This window comes from Cynoglossus semilaevis, chromosome 3 (genome assembly GCF_000523025.1).
Source record: "Cynoglossus semilaevis isolate Cse_v1.0 chromosome 3, Cse_v1.0, whole genome shotgun sequence".
NCBI lineage: Eukaryota > Metazoa > Chordata > Actinopteri > Pleuronectiformes > Cynoglossidae > Cynoglossus > Cynoglossus semilaevis.
In genome coordinates, this window is record NC_024309.1 from 3,858,700 (window position 1) to 3,873,671 (window position 14,972).

General features: G+C 40.9%; 1 long non-coding RNA gene across 3 annotated transcripts in view; it reads right to left on the bottom strand.

Moving 5' to 3' along the window:
- Positions 1-565: 565 nt before the first annotated feature.
- Positions 566-14,972, bottom strand: part of LOC103376950 (uncharacterized) — a 44,666-nt gene continuing 30,259 nt past the window's right edge. The window contains exon 5 of one of the 3 annotated variants that reach the window (XR_521351.3): positions 566-2,827. This is a non-coding gene — a long non-coding RNA (uncharacterized LOC103376950). Of the gene's footprint in view, positions 3,025-9,995; positions 14,136-14,972 lie in introns of those variants that run through there. The other 2 variants (XR_003049378.1, XR_003049379.1) reach the window with 2 other exon arrangements.

The following is a 14,972-nucleotide window of genomic DNA, read 5'->3' on the forward strand; positions in this document are numbered from 1 at the left end:
GACAAGGAGAAATACGGGTAAAAAATGTAGAGGAACTCTTTGTTCATACAGGACCCACTGCACATTATATGTTTACGTGTACACAGTATAATAAGCATTAATATCTGTGTAATGCAGTAGTTGAAAAAACATTTCCTCAGCAATCAATACTGCATGACTGACAGTTGAGGATCAATGCATGTCATTATATGATGCTGTCTGGTCTACACTGAATTGCATTCTTTTTGACCAGGTTTGTTTAATCATCACAGATGACACTATGAAGGATAACAGTGAAGGATAGCTCTACTGATTTAAGGTAGCTCAACAACTCCCTTGATTTAAAGGTAAACATATACCATACATTATACATGTATAGTACTGTGTCTATGTGAGATCACTCAATATTACATAATAATACACGTAGTAAACACACAGACATGACAACAACAGCTTAGATTTACTACCAAAAGATTTGTTTCGACATCATTTGCTAGAGAATTGCAAAAGAAAGCAGGAGTTTTGTACTTGTAATGTTATTTTGAGCACAGAAGTACTTTTTTTTTATTTAAATTGCTGGGCTGTTTCCAATTTCAGTGAGCCTTGTGTCCTCTTCTTGATAATGACAGTACACTATGGTCACTGTTTAGCCTCAATGGTAATAGAGAACAATTTCACTTTAATTATAATTTCATAACTACATTGAAAGTGATGGTCACTCCCAGGTCAGCCATCAATACCTCAGGTCCATGTGTTGTTGGCAGCCAACCCACATGAATGTTGCATAGGTTCCTTTCCCATTAGCTTGGCTGTTAGACTAGACACTGGGTGATGGATCATGGCCCTGTCCCGACCTCATTTGGCTGATGTATTGCTAGTGTTTCTTGTGAAGAGTGCAGGTGATTATATACGGACACAAAGACAAACACAAACACTCATACGGAGCGAAGGACGACAAATTGGTCCCAAACCGTGTCAGGTTCGCGCGTATGTTGAATCGTTTCACCATTCCATACGGGTTTGCTGAGACACTGACGTCTTCACAAGTAGCCACAGTCGAGTCCAGCACAACATGCAGACCGATCATTAACATTAAGTAATCACAATGTTCATGTACGACTGATTAATGATACCGATTTGAAAGTCTGTTTTTTTTTTGTGATGTAACTCTCGCATTCACAGTTAATTGTATTTTTTTTTTTTTTTGCTTGCCTTGGCAAAAGATGCTGTGGCAAAACAAATGATGACATCCTGTAGAGGTGTTAGGGCTTATTTGAAATTTCATCAGGAGCACTCCGTCACCTGTCACTGGTTATTGATATATTCATTAGAGCGCCCTATTCTCTTTCTGCTGCATCAGTTTCTCTTGACAGTAGCACTGTTGACAACATCAGTCAATGAATCAGTTTACAATTATGATTGTTGATGGCCCATGACACAAACTTGGAGGGTATGTCATTATGTGAACATTAAAGTGATGCACAGGGATGCTGGGATGGAGGGCCGGGCTGTTGCAACCCCCCCTCCCCCCAGCACACTTGATACCTACATTCAGACCCAGGTCCTGCCCTGTGTCTTCATCGCACGTAATGATAAGACACTGGGTCAGTTAATGCTATTGTGGTTAATTAAAGCCATATTTGATCACAGCAGACAATGTCAGTTTTTAATATGACCCAAATCAGATGATGAGGCCACAACAAGACAGGTACACATCTATAACAGCACATTTTTAGCATCTCTAGTAGTAACAAATAAATTTTTTTTTTTTGGCCAAAAACCTTCCAGATCTGCACAGCACATCACTCTGTACACTGAAGATCTCTTTTGTGATTCCACAGAACCTGCAGCACAAACATCAACACACTGACACTGGTTCCAGTCTGGACCACAGTACACAACTGAACAACAGTTGTAAGAGATCATATTATACACAGAGAACGAGGAGAAATTTGATGGCAACAAAACGGGTTGACATTTGGACCTTGGAACTTCAAATAAAAAGCTGCTGAGGAAAAGAAGAAAAAAAAACCTACAGTAAGTGCAGCGTTTCAGTAGAAAAGCCCCGCGGCTAACAAATCACTCTGAAGTTAAAACACAAACCTGAAGAGAGGTCTAAAGGTGGACCAACAGAGATCCAACAAACCAAATGTTTAAAATGCCGCTCTATGTATAAAGTTAATAGTTTTTAGCAGTAGAAAAATATTTGTCTGGAAAGTTCCTGACTATGTTTGCCCTGAGAATTAATACAATTATATATTTAATTCTGATATGAACAGCAAAACAAGGATTAACATTTATTTAAACAGTTTTACTCCATCTATTACTGCAATATTTTACTTATTAAACAAATGGAAAAGAACAAGTAAAGGTTAAACTGATTGACTGTTGAATAAGCATTTTTGTTGTTGATTAATCATTGAGTAACACTTATTTTATAAGACATAATCTGATGAAAATGTTGTCGTTCTGATGTTTTCAACAACTTGTTTTTTTCTAAAAATCTATCAACCTGAAAAAATTAAACTATTCCACAATTGAAAAAAACAATAATTTCCTCACCTTTAGAAATAATAATTAACTGCCGTTGAATGATCGTCAATAATAATAACAATGTCGTAATTAGAGGACGCGGAGATGTGCTCAGTGACAGGTCTCAATTGAGTATATTGCAGGCCAGTAAATGAAATGAAATCCTTTGAGAGGAACACCCTCCTGTGTTTTCACAATGATCTTTACCACGCGTTGAACACACAAATACACACTGGGAGAAACACACGTGGCTGGCCTTGTTGCCATAGCAGGCTAATGGGTTGTGGTAGCTGCAGATTTGATTGCTCGCCTGGTGCTGAAGTGAAGAAGAGAAGACAGGACTAAATGAAACTCCATCCATCTTAATGAAACACAATTATTTTCCACTTATTAATCATTGAAAAATCAATATGTCTCTTCTTGTCCCAGTGTCAGCTGGATTTGTCATTTGAGGCCGAGCTGTTATGTATCATCCTCTGATGCAGGACAGTCATGAGTTCAGTCACCTGTGTCCTTTAGGAGGCAAGGGGGGAGAGGAGCATTAGGCAGAAGGAGAGAAGGGAACATGGCAGCAGCAATCGACGATCGGACAGATACAGATACCACTGTTGGGAGGAACAAGGAGGTGGAAGGTGGGCGAGGGAAAATGAACAGAGAAAAAAGGAAATAAATGAAGAAAACAAGGAGAAGAAAGAAGGATGAAGGGCGGCTCACTCTGTCAATTGCCCACTCTCTGAGACAAATGAGAACTCATTAGTGGCTGTTGGTGACTGCGTTCTTTTTTTTTTTTCCTTCCCGGAGATCAATTTACTAAACACATTGTTTAATGGCTCATGATTTGTACTGACTAAAAGAAGGAGTTAAAAGGTGAAGAAGCAACGGTGGTTCAGCACAGTGTTTGACAATAAAAAAAAGCAATTTAATTTGGAGAACCTATTAATTTGTTACAACATTCATTATACATACATGTTATCTGATACAGGATAAATACCCAGTTAAGTTAATATTATGGATTGCTGTTTTTTTTTTTTTTAACACATCTAATCTGACCTACGTCTCCCTGCCCTCAGTACTTCCTACTTGCTTACACTTGTATACTGGTACAACCAGCAGAACAACAGTCAGAAATACTGGAAATGTTAAAATGACTGTTGCCTCCCAGCAGATGTCCAAAAAACTAGCAAAACAAAAGTGGATCACACAGCTACAGGCGAAAAAAATAATAAATCCTACACAAAACTCTGACACCTGGAGAAGCAACTAAAAGGTTCCGAGGTGGAAAACCCAAAAGACAACACAGGAGGTAATGCTAGGAGAGTCTGCTGAACAGCTCACTAAGCATTGGACAAATTAAGTGCTCTTCAGCCAGACCGCTGTGGTACATGCAGGACGGCCACAAAGAGGGCCTCACTCCTCAGAGCTTCCCTGCTCCGATTCAGGTTCTCCATAGTCTGGGCAACCGCACGGGCTGTAAAAACACCGGGGAAACACTGTTCAATCTAAGAGACTGCAACAGAGAGAGATGGTGTTACAACAGGAGCTGACAGACCATCAGCCCACACACAGATACTGGCCCGGTCTCTCCCCAGAATAACAGACTGAACACATATCACAGCCAACTCACACAGAACCAACAAACCAACAGCCTCACACATTCCAGCACAGAATTAGACGGAACATCTGAGGTTAGAGTGAATTAAAGCTCCAAAATCTCTGAAGTTGTTTTTTCACAGGTAAAATATCGACTATCATTAATACTTCTACTGATGCACGGCCAGAGGACACTTCATCAGAGGGATCTGACTGCTGTGATTCCAGCCTTCACCTTTCTGAAGGAGATCCAGCTTAAAGAAGATTGATGAGATCGGTGTACCAGCAAGGCCTGACCTGTCTAGCCTGCGTGTGAAATATGTATTCTAATTTATATTTTATGATAGCGGGATTAAAATTTCAGCAGCACTGTCCAAACTCATTTTTTCTCTCTCTCTGAGCTCTGCATTTAAGTGAGGCATTTCTGTCAGTGCTGCACTGAAAGGGATGTGTATCCTTATGTAACTTTTCATGGTCAACTTTGACAGATATGTCTCATTACTTTGATCAGTACTTCTTCCAAGTTGTGCTAAACTGTGGTTGGCGTCGTTGTTATATGTTAAAGATTCAATGTTTAGACCTTTGCAACATCCAGTGGTGACGTCACATGTCGTGCCTTTAATCCATCAGCTCAGAAAAACACGAGTGCTAATGAAACAAAAAGGCAACACGGAGTAATTTAATTTAAATGCCACACAACATACCTTCATTATTGTTAACTTTTTCTTATTTCAACTTATCATACCTTCATTATTGTTAACTTTTTCTTTAACTTATTGATCGCAGTCTCTCTGCACACAACTCCCCACAACCAGTACCTCTCCTTTAAGCTAAATACAGTATAATCTGTATGTCTTATGAAGCATCCACATCAGTCACAAGTTTCTTTCCACAACTTTTTTTTTCTAAAATGTGTGCATCTCTTGTTTTTCTCCTCAGCAGAGGAATGAAATCCATCAATCTGCCATTCATCAATTTTATCGCCCATTCTCTCCTCCTTGGCCACCCCTAAACCCCAAAAGGAAAGCTCTTGGTGCTGTTTTGAAAAATCGTCCTGAGAAAAAAATGATTCCAAACAGCTCAACCCTTTGTTTTCCCTCTCAATAAAGCAAGCGACAAGGCCGGCACTTGATGTACGAGCATTGTGGGCGCCTGGGCGTGCAGCAGAGTGCATAAGCAAAGTCATGTTTCATGGCAGGCTGTGTGTTCTCTCCTTTCTTTACCTTTACCACGCCGTCCAGATGAAGATATAATGTTCCGCAACACGTACAGGAACTGATTCGGGTCAATACTCGACTCCGGCATATTGTGGAGACTGAGCTAGAGTGGTGGGAGGTGAAATGAGGGCACAGCTGGAGCTAGTAATATTAAAATTAGAAATCGGACCAGGTTGAGTCCATGAAATCATTTTCTGGTGTTGTCGGAACAAACGTACAAAACAGCCGCGCTATGTAGCCTTGAACGAAACGCACTTACGACTCATCCTAGCTAAGTCCAACTAAAGCTGAACCAAAGTCCACCCCAAACAGCCCCACCGCTGCTCCTCACCTATATGAGCAATGCTAAAATTTCACTATATGGAGTATTACTCGGAGTATTACTGCGTGTCACCCGGGGACAACAATCTGTGAGTGTCAGCAAGCATCCAAATAATGGATGAGCGTGAGGCCTGCTGCTGATGATCCTTAAATATTAATGTTGTTGAACCACAGTCCATCTCAACCCTGACACAGCAGTGAAAGAAAATCACTTGCCCTTTCAATGAGATAAAACACACAGCAGACGTCCACGTCCACACGAGTCTCCGCAGACTGAGGCATGACACGTCTGCCGCGAAGCCAACCAACTCTGACTGACTGTTCCTTTGGATTTTTACAGCCAAGTTTAAAACAAAAGCACGGAGCAGATTACAGCAGGATTAGGTTCATGCCACGGGGATACAGTGTTCTAAGTCTGTCATGTGACTTTCGCTGGCCGTCTCTGCTGTCATCTTCAACCTTTATCACTCATACATTATCCAGTAAAGCTGTCACAGTAGCTGTCCTATATTTTGGCCCAGTCCTTTTTTTTCCTACTCACCAGAGGCTGAATGTCTTATTGCTGTATTTCTACATGTACATACAGTAAATCTGATCTGCAAAAAAAAAACACACTGATTCTCTTTTTTCCAACTTCAAAACATGTCTCCAATCAATCAAGGTACTGTGTACTCTTTATCATGTATTACATGCTGTCATTGGTAGAAAAGTTTTCTGTTTTGAGATTTATGTGTGCCGTATATAGATAAGAACGTTACTTCTGCTAAATGTACTTTACCTGACCACTTTAGTGGATAACAATACAACAAGCTTTAATTGAAATTTTATTGCAAAATTGTTCATTAATTCTACTCCAATCCAACCTTTGCATGCCTTTAACATATACTTATCGACTTGTGTTGTGTGTGCCAGGCTAATAACTACCATAAAGTCACAATTTTATAACTGGGTAAAGAAGTAGATACAAAAAGTACAATCCTAAAATAGCTTAATTAATGAGCCCACTCTGGACAAACTTTGCCTTCTGGAGCAAAACCTTAATTTGTGGTGTGTGGTGTGCCTGTAAACTCCTTTTTTTTTTCTTTCAGCATTTTTTAAAATAGGTTGTCTCAGTGGAAGGCTCGAAGCTTTCTAATCCAAGAGCATGAGCCTGTTTTTAGTGCGGTACTAATCCAGAGCCCCTGTTTCCCCCACTTTGACCAGATGAAAGGACTTTCCCAGATGTTTACGGCCTGTGAAAGTGGCAGGGAGCTCATGTCGGATGCTGGCGCAGCCACCGACAAAGAGAAAACATGGCTATAAAGCTGCATGCTGTTTAAGTAAAGGAAACAGGAAGTAAACAATGTCTGTATGACGGAGGGAGAAGCACGAACTGTACGACTGTAGGAAATATACTTCTTTGTGTCCTGTTTGTCTATCTGTCCATCTATCTATCTGTATTACATATTTAACACATATATTACTATTTTTCACACTATTCTTCGGTACTTCTGCAGTCTTTTTTGTCATCTTTTCAGTCTGTCAACACTTGTGTAAGTCCCAGGCGTCGACTATTGAATTTCGTCAGCCATAGTCTCATCATTACCACGAACCTATGTCCTCTGTCCCCATAATTGTTGTATATCTGTCGCATCCCAAGGGAATTCCGAAATTAGAGTTTTCTCGTTTGCGCTGCATTTCATTAGGCGCGCTATCTTTCCGTACAAAACAAGTGACACAGATCCAGCAAATGAGCCGAGTTGGTTCAGGTCACAGATCTTGGACGTATAACCTTGATCTGAGTCCGCCAGATGGCACTCACAGTAGCGCTGCCATACTTAGCACAGTGACCTCTGTGACATTGTTACTCCCCATTCTGTATGGGTGAGTGCAGCGTATGTTTAAATGTGAATGTGACACTGAGAGTCCAGCCTTTACAAAAGTCAATCTGAAGCTGCGCTCAGCTGGTGCCCTGTGTTTTAAAAACTCTTATTTAGCTTTCTAAAACCACAGTGCTGATTCTGAAACCTTTATTTAGATCCTATGTACCGTCTTAGCATAAATGAATGTCCACTTCTTTAATTCAGAGGAGGTAAAGCAGTGACGAGTAGTTACAGGGAATTACCGCTTACATGCTGTGAATACAAAGCAATAGAAGCTTTGATATCCAGTGGAAGATAAAAGACAAACATCAGCAGTACTTTACAGATGTGTGTAGTATTCACATAAGGGAGGGCTGAGAGAAAATTACAATTCACAAAACATGTTTATATAGATGCTAGTAAGGATTTATTTAGATTATTTTAAAGTTGTGTAAAAACCTAAGAAGTGTGTATAAATGTACACACAGGCATATATTCAACAGTATCTGCCATTATGCAAAACCGCGAGCGTTAAGCTATGCAGCAACAGCAGAGAACGACTCACAAACAGCAGTGAGACTACGAAACTCCTGACCCTCAGGTCGACAGTATTAATCATGTTTTAATATAAAATATTCAAAATAAGACAAATGCATAGAAGCTTACACTGCTAACCTCTAAGCTATTGACCTGATCTTTTGTTTCAATATTCCTGCACAGCACGGCCCGAGGGCCCCTTTGTTAGAAGTGAATTATGCAGATGTGGCTTCATTAATGCAATTATATCTTATGTATACTGGAATGCTAATAAGGTAAATAGTCCAAAGTGGGGTTTCTGTGATTTGTAATAATTTCCTCCAAGGTTCCAATTAGAAAAGCTTCTTTAAATGAACGTGCCCTGTGTTGCTGTGGTCGTGACTTAATCTGAATTGAGCAGAGCAGCCTTTCATTAGGTTACACGCGGCTGCAATGTGTCTTGTCACTTTGCGGAGAGAGCAACCAATAAAATCTGTTGAACGGAATTAGATTGTCATCGACGTGTCGGCGGATCATGGGAACAACAGATCGATGGCTGAGTCCCCACTTGATATGTAAAGATGCAGATGATGGACAAATAAATAACGGGTAATTCAGCAGGGAAGGCGTGCTGACCTGCACTACAGTCTACTGTACCTTACAGTACACACCACATGTGGACACATGCATATACACACATACACACAAACAAGTCCTTTTTTTCTCTTTCAAACTTTACCTTGGAGCAATGTTACAGCGCTGAGCAGCAGAGTGAGAGTGAAAGGGGGGGAGACAGAAACCGAACCAATTCCAATACAGCACTAATGGGCCACATCATGCCAATACAATAAATAATGGCCCTTTCAGCTCACTCAATAGTGAGTAAATGAAAATTTAACCTTTCATTAAACGTGGTTGTATTATTTCCCAACTTGCTTGCCAGCTCCATTTCCCTTTTGTTTATTTATTTATTTACTTATTTTTTCCTCGTGTACAAGAACAATGTGTTAATGTTGTGGTGCAGGGCTGTGCACCAGTGTTCGGCGGTGTATTTTAAAACACTAAGGTCACTGGATCAAAAAGGCGGTTGGTACTATTATCACACGTGCTGCTTCCAATTAGACATTCCAAGTGTGTGTGATATTTATTACATTAATTAAACCTGCATAGTAAAAAAATGAAATGATGGCCAACACAAAGGTTTTAGAGTTACAGCGTTTCCTTGTACAGTGTCGTTTTTATGTTCAGAATAACTGTTCCCCAGTTCCCATTTACGTCTGCAAGATGTGCAGGTATTATTGGGAGAGGAGGCACCGAGTCTCCAGGCATATACTGTCTGCTAGCTGCTGAAAAGGCTCTGGGCCCGCACTCCACTGTGGCCAACCTGCCCCCTTAATTAATTAGTGCTAGCAGGAAGTTCTGGCCCACAGGGGAGAGGAGGACCCTCCAGAGAACTGGACAAGGTGATAATGTCCTAAAGGGGACACCAAGTCCTGTATGCTTGGTTAGCGAGCGGAACCGACTCAGCTTGAAATGTTTAGTCGGAATTAGAAGGGATTTTTCCTGTCAGGCATGCACGTATCCTGCTCTGGCTCAGTGGGGAGCTTTCAACCAAAGTTGGGGTCTTATGTTTGTCTGGGTGAGACCTTTAAGGAGCATATTTGACCTGATGACTGGACAACGTTGTTTTCTTTCTGCTCTCACCATGTGACACACTCACGGGGGTGAATCAGGATTTGACGAGAGTTACTGTAAGTATTTAGATTATAATGAGTGCTCCTCACCACAAAATTCTTCTTCAGCTTTCACTTTCACAACAGAGATTACAGCCCCCTGCTGGCAAGGAATGTAACTACTGCTGGCAAGGTGTGTACTATGTGTACTGTCTTCAAAAGTTGTGGGTGAAAGGGGAACATTTTTTCCAGGCAGAGGAGACAATTTTTACTACTATTACTTAACCACTGCTTTGCAAACTCAGGGAAACACATTGTGATCTTTCTTTTTTTTTTTTTACTTTTTTTCTTCTTAAATTAATGTTGTACTCTATCATGTCAGTGTAGTTGCATGTTTTAGTGTTCAAACCCTCAATAAACTGCAATAAAGACAAACTCCTGACTTGATTTTGCGGCAGTGTGTCTTTTTCATGTTAACCTCATTTTGATTTGTTCCAGTTAATCTTCATCCTACGATCAACCGTCAATAAAAAGACAAAAATGAATTGCTGCTAAACAGGATTCATTTCTTTAATTCCCAAAGTCACTCTGCCAATAGGTTCCTCCTGGGAGTGTTGCAACACTCTTTTAACCTCTTGTATTTAAGGATCTCCTCTGGCACAATCGTGGAATAAAAACTGCGATTGGTTACCGTAAATATTAGTGTGATGTCACATAAAGGATGTTAATACGGAAATAAGGCTGCGCCGTCCTTGTTAACTCACTAACAGATGTGTCATTGCTCTCTTTATTTTCACTATACTCACAATATAATATGTGCTGTGCTGATTTGCATGCAAATACAAACACTCACACATTAATTTGTGACTATTTACACAAATCCTCATGACCCACGTCCGCAGATATGTGCCACCGCGATTTATCGCAGCCCCGTTCATGTGTATGTTTATGTGGGCTTTAATGTGTGTGCGCAAACTTCTGTCGCTTTCTCTCTGTGTCTGCAATAATAAGCATGTGCACCTTTTCTTGCCCGCGGCCTTCATACACAATTTAGCCAGAAAGCCATAGCTGATCATGATTTAGCTTGTGACACGGCTCGCCCCGAGGCAGGGGGACTAATACAGATATCTGACTCCCAGAGCGCGATGCAGGGAAGGAGAGGGAGAGAGAGTGAGAGGCCTTTTATTGACTAAATGATAAAGAGGTTGGTAATGATAAATAACAGTCATTTTATTGTGGAATTCCCAGAAAAGACACATTCTACACAATATATAAAAAGAGAAATAATAGATGAGGAAGTTGCTCGGTGAGGTCTTGACGTACTCCCTCCCTACAGAGTCGCCCATTGTTAAACTCCTATATACCCCGGCTAGGGTGGAGGTCATAAATTGGGTTAGAGGACCTGCTGTTATGACTACATAAGACGGATGCAAAGCGGCAGTGTCGTCTCTGGCAGTAGGGGGCGGACAAGGAGAACTTGGGCATGACAGTGCCACTCTTGCCCATGGGTGTCTGTCTCTCTCTCTCTCTCCCAGTTTCTCTCTATATCAGTATCTACTCTGAGAATCCTTCTTTTACCCATGAGGCATTTTCTTACTCTGTGTATTCCACAGCCTCATCTCCTACCTCCAACTCTGTGGATCTGTGCTATGACTAAAACAAGATTGTTGAGTCTAAAGACAGAGAAAAGTCCACTGTACCACAGTGGGAAGTCCCTTAAAAAGCTTGAGCATAAGATAAAGACTTCATCCTTGCATCCCTTTTCCCCGATGATGTGTTCACAGCAGAGTCGGTGCCAGAAGTCAAATAAATAAATGACAAATAAATAAATGTGAAGAGTGAAACAGCTGTCCAGTGTCTGAACCAGCTCGGCGTTCTAGTGGGAAGTTTCCAGCTCTGTTGGTTTGAGCGACTGGTGGCAGTTAGAGCCCATGTTTGCCTCAGGACACCTCTGCAGCTCTGCAGTTCCTGAGTGGAGAGTGGCCCAGAAATGAGCAGTCAAATCCAATTAAATTACTCAAATTAAATTGTACAATGGTTATGGAATACCTGATCAAATTACTCACATTCAGGGGGATTTCGACAGCAACCAATTAGTTCAAAGTATAAAGTTCACACACTCAAATTAACACCGAGAGAGGACAGGGCCTTTATTTGAGGGAACTGATACATCATAATTACATCACGTTGGAAAAATTGCAAATTAGAGAGCATGCATTTAATAATAAGAGGGAAATGGTTAATAGGTCCTGATAAAACAAATCTAGCCCTTTACAACAACGCGGCTAGCTTGGCTAAATTAAAGAGGAGAAGTTATTATTGTATCAAGGGAGCTTAAAGGGCCAGCTGTCGAACAGTCCAATCACAGTCGGACCGCACTCTTCCTTGACAAAAAAACAACCGCGGAAACCTACCCGTCAGGGATAAATGAACAGCGTCAGTGTAGACTGTAGTTACCTCTCCTGTGGTAATTGAAATATGTTCCACAGACTCAGCATGCCATTCACAGGGATTCATTTTGAACTAGGTCTTTCTCATTAAATTGGCCAAAATAGTCATTTTCTCAATAGTGATGAAATTCTTGAGAAATTCCTGCCTTAATTGTACGGGGGACTTTCTGACCTTTTTACATTTTAAATTTAGCTTCTCAAGGTGCCTTTGCAAGGTGAAACACGTGAGTAATGAGACATACAATCAGCGCGTTAATTGACTTTGAGCAAATTTAGTTCCACCAGACCAACGTATACATATCCCTCTTTTAAAAGTGAACCATTTTAGCTAATAAAGTTATTAATCTTACCCGTACAGTAATTATCACCGTAATTATGCTGTAATTGCACATACATCAAGGCCACCTCATATAGTGGGCTGGCTTGAGCTTATTCCTGATGATTTTCTTCACATCATGTTCAGATGTAAGTCTTACTCACAGAAGTTGAATGGTTAAATATTGGCAGCGTTAAGATTGAAAATGAAAGGCTTTTTTTTTTAAAAAAAAACAGCTGATGGCGGCCAAATCGGCTCAAATTAGACTTAAAGGTAAGTACAACACACACCCAGGAGTGACCTTTCTTCTCACGCAGCCTGCTTGACCCTGAGAACACAGCATCTGCATCTGTCTGGTTTTCATCCTCCACTGTCTTGCATGGATGGCACATAGAGCCACAGAAGTACCATAAACTGCGTAACATGATAATGCTGCTTTAATTACCCCATGGTCAGCCCACTTACAAACCTATTGCCGCAGCAGTCAATATCCCCAAAGATCCATTCATGCCTCGGCTGATGGTTAACTTGGGAGCCTTTGCTGAGTGCTTTAGCCTAATTGATATCCTTATTTAGCAATGAGCCAGTGGGAGTCGGAGGGGAGTTAAATGGAGCAGTTTACCAGGCAGCGAGTCTGCTAAACCCGATCCCTGACACTGCCACCGTGGCTTACTGAAGCCTGGACAGTGATTTATACCAGCTAATTTACTGTTTCAAATTGATTTATGCTGGTTTTTGGTTTAGCTAATGATTTCTTTCTACGTTTGTCCTTTTGTTTCTTTTTTTTGCCTTAAAAACCTAAAGCGCATCTAAGCCTGGATTTATCACATTTGACTTCTGCCAGGTCACTGTCTTGCACCGGGGCAGATCACAAATGAGCCTAAGATTTTTTTTTACCAGCTTTCCTGAGGCATTTAGAAAGAACCTCTCTTTCACACACAGACAGAAACACACAGTGGAGCGCAGCCCTAAATGTGATCAACACTGTGTCCTATAATAGGACATGATGCAATACATGGGATGGGACTGAAAACACCGTTTGCAGACCTCAACATCCTCAGCCATTCACTTTAGCAGAACAAAACGACACACACAGACTGGCCGTATGAGAACAATACGTACCGGGGTCAAACAAAGCTATACGAAGCAATCGTAAAATCGGCTTCTACTTCTTCTAAAGTGGGTTTGTAGGTCTCCTTCTCCTGCCTGTCTCCCCAGATATGTCTCCCTTAACAGCTCAAAGTAATTAGCAACGACCACATGCCAAAGGTAGGGTAGCTATCGTACACAGCAAAGGCAGACCTTATCTCTCAGTAGAGACAATGAGATGCACTAAGGGGCTTCTGAAGAGCTGGGAGCTGTAAGGAAGGTGGGAGGACTCCCCCAGATCTCCCTCCAAAGGTTGCTTCAGTGAGACAAGGCATTCTGGGAATACAGGATACCCTCTCACATCACGAGAGTTTAATTATCATTTTTAGAAGTAACCCATTTTTGCTACACAAACACATCTGTGTCCTCTCTGCACTAGAATAAGCAGGGCTGTAATGAAATATAAATTTCCAAAGTAACTGTAACGAAAAGCATATTTCCAAGTCTCCAATAGTCCTGTAGGGCTACCCATTAGTCACAATGTTGAACGCAGAGCTCCACCACAAAATGGCCTCCAATCTTGGGAGAGCGCCGTCAGGCCATTCTTTATACTGTCAGGATGAAGAAGAGCATAAAAACCCAGAGTCAATAAAGTCCTGTAAAATGCTTGATATCGAGACACGGTGTGCCAGTGTGATGAATTAAACGTCCAGCTCCAGATGTGATGCACTTGCATCAAGATGGAAAAAAAATGTGAAAAAAGAGGGAAACAGAACAGGAACGAAAAGCAAAGCAAACAAAGTGTCTCAAAGGTCCTTGTTTTCTAAAAAAACAACAGTTGTTGAGTTACAAAAAGCAACAAAAGTACACAGTTCCTAGGGCCACCTAGTGTGCTATAGTTACATTTGCACAATACACAATATTTTTTTTTCGTATGGATGTGCAAACCAATTGAAGTTGCAGTCACCTTTTTGAGTTTGAAGTTTTTGCAAAATGCTGATGTTGCAGGACAATAGGTGGAGTTAACAAAATTCAACTTCTTGTCGACGGCAGGTTTTATCCTGCAGCACTTTACTAAGAATGAGTGGCAATCCTCCATCAGAATAGGACAAAGCACTTATCTCCACACATAAAAATACTAACACTAAGGTAAAAAAGTAGCTATAGCCTGAGAACATAATGGTTTCTTGGACAGAGAAATAAACACTTCCTGCTACAAAATGTTAAAAACAATGCAGGATCACTGCTGTTTAAATGCGTCAGAAATTCAAATTTCCTGTAGGAAAGTTTCAAACCAGTGCTTCAAATTATTTCAACGTCTTAATCTGATGCAGCAAACTGATGGCAAAAAAATAAATACAAAATCTTAGCATTTCCCCAAACATCGTGTGGAGAATATTAAGGTTTTCAGGTGAATGCATAAACAGACATCGACATGTAGTACCTCC